The following is a 4,627-nucleotide window of genomic DNA, read 5'->3' on the forward strand; positions in this document are numbered from 1 at the left end:
TTACTATCAGATTGTACTGTTTATCACGCACTATTTCTGCACTATTTATTATCAGATTTTACTGTTTATTTAAGTTGGTGTTTTTAAATTTAAAGATGAAATATAACTTATTTAAATAGGAAAAACTATGGTATGTTACAGATGAGATAAACATTTTCATCCTAACCGGGCCAATTGAGTTTTGAGTAGTGTATATAAATTTGGCACGAGTTATTCGTAATTCCAAAACTTTAGAACAAACCCATAAAATCGTATCTCAGAATTATAATAATAATATTGGTTTATTATAATTCTACATCATATGAATCATATGATTTGAATATATTGGATTCCAATATTCAAAAGCATATTAATTGCATCGTATTAATATTGTACCAAATAGTAAAATATATATTTATGGTATCATGTACGAGTTTACGTATCATGCCAATTAGGTAGGTCTCCATGGCAGACGGTCACTCGCCCTCAAAACCAACCATTTCAACGGTCCCCATAAGAGCTAATTAGGGACCTAGGGAGGGAACACGCGTTCACGTTGGAAGGACATGATCGTATAAAATCACTGACAAAATCTTCCTATAAAGTTTATCGATTTGGTTTTTATATTTTATTTCATCTAGTACGTTTTCAATAATAGTTTTCATCTTTCAGTACTTTTTATTTTTCCCCCTCATTTCCTCTCGTGTTTATTTATAAATTTTTTAATAATAAATAATTATTACTTTTCATTGCATAGTACACAATCTTCAAGTATACGTTTTGTTTATAAATTTTTTAATTAATGATAAATATTAGTTCATATTAATATATTTAAAAAATAATTCTTAATTATTAATAGGATCTACCCTTTTATCAAATTTTAAAAAATAAAAATTATCTCATCTTATGATCTTATTATCTAAACATACATTTTTTACAAATTATATCATTTCGTTTTATATAAAATATTTCATTTATATAAAACGAAATTTAGGGTTGATGAAACCCCTAAATTGATTTAGGGGTTCAGATTAGAACCCCAAATTAAATTAGGGTTCTAATCCGAAACTCAATTATTTTCTTTGGGGTTTCATTGATTGAAACCCCTAAGATGAAATGGTTACAAACTTACTATCCACCCTAATTTATTTATTTATTATTTTATATATTTTATACTCTTTTATACATGATATTAAATACTTGAATGACATTATATATGATTTTTAATAATTTTATGCATACATGTTAATTGAGGGGTTTCATTGATTGAAACCCCTAAAGGGCTTTTGGGATTTCAATCAATGAAACCCCTAAAAATAAAAATTAAAAAGATGTGTGGGTCTACTATTTGTATATAGTTTTTTATGATTATGTTGGATTGCACTTTGAATTTTTTTTTTTTTTTTTTTGGAGAATCAAGAATGTCTGCAGATTTCAGTGATAGCTCGCCTGCCCCAACCAATACCCTATTCCAGAACCTAACCCTACTCCTACCCCTATAACGAGTACACCTTGCCCTACCCCGAAACCCACACAGGGCAAGAAACTTGTATCCATAGTTTGGCAACACTTTACCAAACTAGAGGGTGGTAACTCCAACAACCCACAAGCTAAATGTAATCACTGTGGAAAAATATATGGATGTCACTATAGGAAACATGGTACATCCCAACTGAAGGTCCATTTAGAGGAACTATGCAAGAAAAGTCCAATTTTAAAATCCTTAGTAGAGAATGGTCAATTTAGACTAGATTTTAAATGGTGGATTGGAGTAGTGGGGCCGGGGGGCCAACATTGGAGGGGTATACGAAATATAACCCCGATAAGTGTAGAAGGAAGTTAGCTCGTATGATTGTCATGGACGAGCTGCCTTTTCAGTTTGTGGAGGATAAAGGGTTCCAAGAATTTGTCCAAAAGTTAGAATTGAGATTTGTACTTCTTTCTCGTCACATTGTGGCAAAGGATATTAAGAAAATGTATTTCCGTGATAAAGATGTTTTGAAGGGCCAATTGGCGGGTTTGGTAGTTTGCCTCACTACCGATACTTAGACTTCTATCCAAAATATGAATTAAATGTCATTGACCATGCATTTCATTGATGCTGATTGGGTTTTGCACAAAAAGATTATTAAATTTTGTCAAATAACTGATCATAAGGGTGAGACGATTGGGAAGGCCTTGGAGGCCGCAAAAAAGGAGTGGGGGTTGGAAAATGTTTTATATGTGTTAGTTGATAATGCGTCTTCTAATGATGTGATGGCTTGCAAAATTTCATATTGCAGATTTTACAAGTTCGCTCGAGCGGAGGCTTTTGGCCGCTCGAGCGAATTCAGGCAGATTCAAACGCTCGACTGCCGCTCGACAGGGAGCTCGAGCGGGTTGCTGAAAAACGAAGATCGCTCGAGCAGAGACATTGGCCGCTCGAGCGAAATCAGGCAGAGTCAAACGCTCGACGCGCGCTCGACACCCCGCTCGAGCGAACATCGTATTTTGACAGATTTTAGGTTTTCCGTCGTGGGACTATATAAAAGCCATTTTTTCACTCTAGAGCCGCGAGTTTTGACTGGAGAACACTCTTTGGGAGAGAAAAACATAGCTAGAGGGATTCAAATCATTTGTTTTGGAGACGGAATTCCAATTTATTGCACGTACGTTGGATTCATACACGAGCACAGACGGGAGAAAAGCGTTGAATCGTTCCCTTGAGCTTTTGACGACGAGTTGAGGCTGCAAGGAGGATTTTTCAGTGTTTATTTTCTTCTTCCCATCTTCTCAGAACAATTATGGTGAATTCGTTTATGTTGAATTCCATTTCTAGCATGAGCTAAATTTTCTTTATTCTAGGAAAACGATGTAACCTATTTCCGAACTATGCTTGTTTGTCCATGCTAATTTAATGCAATTCTCTCTTTGTTTATCTGATTTATTCTGAGTTTAATGCTTCTAATTAACTGGCCATTGATTAGATGATTATTAATCTTGTGATTTGCTATCGAAAGAGGGAATCATAGGGTAGATCTTGGATATTTCAGCATAGGTAAGTATAGAGATCGAAAGACTTGTATGAACCTGTGTAGTAATTAAATCATTGATCTTATTGCGTTCTTGATTATTTAATTTGCATACTCTTGTGTGAATTGATAAACTAGAATCACTTCCAATTGACTATCGAAAGAGGCTTTTGGATGAATTAGAGATTTGCTAATAGACAAAAGAGGTTTAAGTTAAATTAGCTGGATGAGAAAAGCATAGTGAAGAATTATGGTGAAATCGATTTCCTAGAAGTTTTCTTCCCCATTGAATTTGATCTTTGAAAGTCAGTTTTATTTTCTTTGCTTATTTCTCTTTGAGTTGATCTAAGTTTATTTGCAACTACAAAAACCTTAGCGATTCCTCTAGATAAAATTGAGATTAGTATAATTTTGGTATTTGGCAAGAGTAAGGTACCAATCCCTGAGGACGATACTCTACTTATTACTTTACTATAAAACTACGATACTGTGTACTTGCAGTTTTGCACCGATCAAGTTTTTGGCGCCGTTGCCGGGGATTGATTTATTCTTATTCTTTTTGTCAATATCGATACAAAGTAATCTTGGTTTTAATTTAGAATTTTGTTTTAATTTGTTCTACAGGTGTGTTTTTGACATTGGATGCGCCGTACTAGATCTCGTGACATTATTCCTGTTGATCCGGAGATTGAAAGAACTCTTAGATCACTAAGAAGAAATAAGATACTAGCTATGGCTGAAGAAGATCGTGAGGTACTACCACGCACCTTGAAGGACTATGTGCGGCCAGTTGTGAATGGAAATTACTCGAGCATAATGCGCCAGCCAATCAATGCCAACAACTTTGAGCTCAAACCAGCTTTGATTATCATGGTGCAGCAGGCTCAATTCAGCGGATCGCCACTGGATGATCCCAATATTCATTTGGCTATGTTTTTGGAGATTTGTGACACTGTGAAGATCAATGGTGTTACTGAAGACACCATTAGACTGAGATTGTTTCCTTTCTCTTTGAGGGACAAGACTAGAGGTTGGCTACAATCTCTACAACCGGGCAGCATTGTTAGTTGGCAGGACATGGCTGAGAGGTTTCTTGCTAAATTCTTTCCTCCTGCAAAAACAGCCCAACTCAGGAGTGAGATTGGCCAGTTCAAGCAAAATGATTTTGAGTCACTCTATGAAGCTTGGGAGAGGTATAAAGACTTGGTTCGACGTTGCCCACAACATGGATTGCCAGATTGGTTGCAAGTTCAGATGTTCTATAATGGGTTAAATGGGCAAACTCGAACTATAGTTGATGCTGCTTCTGGTGGAACTTTGATGTCGAAGACAGCTGAAGGTGCTACTGCACTTTTGGAGGAAATGGCCTCAAACAACTATCAATGGCCAACTGAGAGGACTTTGGCTAAGAAGGTTGCTGGAATTCATGACTTGGAGCCGATAGCAGCTCTTTCCGCTCAAGTAGCTACTCTATCTCATCAGATTTCAGCCTTGACAACACAAAGGATACCACAAAGTACAGAATATGTTGCATCCACAAGCATGATAGTTCCAAGCAATGAGGCGAGTCAAGAACAAGTTCAATATGTCAACAATCGGAACTACAATTATCGTGGTAATCCTATGCCAAATTACTA

The 4,627-nt window shown here is 36.0% G+C and overlaps 1 non-coding gene across 1 annotated transcript; it reads right to left on the reverse strand.

Annotated features, from left to right (window-relative positions):
• Window positions 1–4,115: 4,115 nt before the first annotated feature.
• On the reverse strand, window positions 4,116–4,222 carry LOC122290540. Its single transcript, XR_006236405.1, has one exon. It is a non-coding gene; the product is annotated as a small nucleolar RNA R71 (small nucleolar RNA).
• Between the last annotated feature and the right edge of the window lie 405 nt (window positions 4,223–4,627).

Source organism: Carya illinoinensis, chromosome 12 (genome assembly GCF_018687715.1).
Source record: "Carya illinoinensis cultivar Pawnee chromosome 12, C.illinoinensisPawnee_v1, whole genome shotgun sequence".
Lineage (NCBI taxonomy): Eukaryota > Viridiplantae > Streptophyta > Magnoliopsida > Fagales > Juglandaceae > Carya > Carya illinoinensis.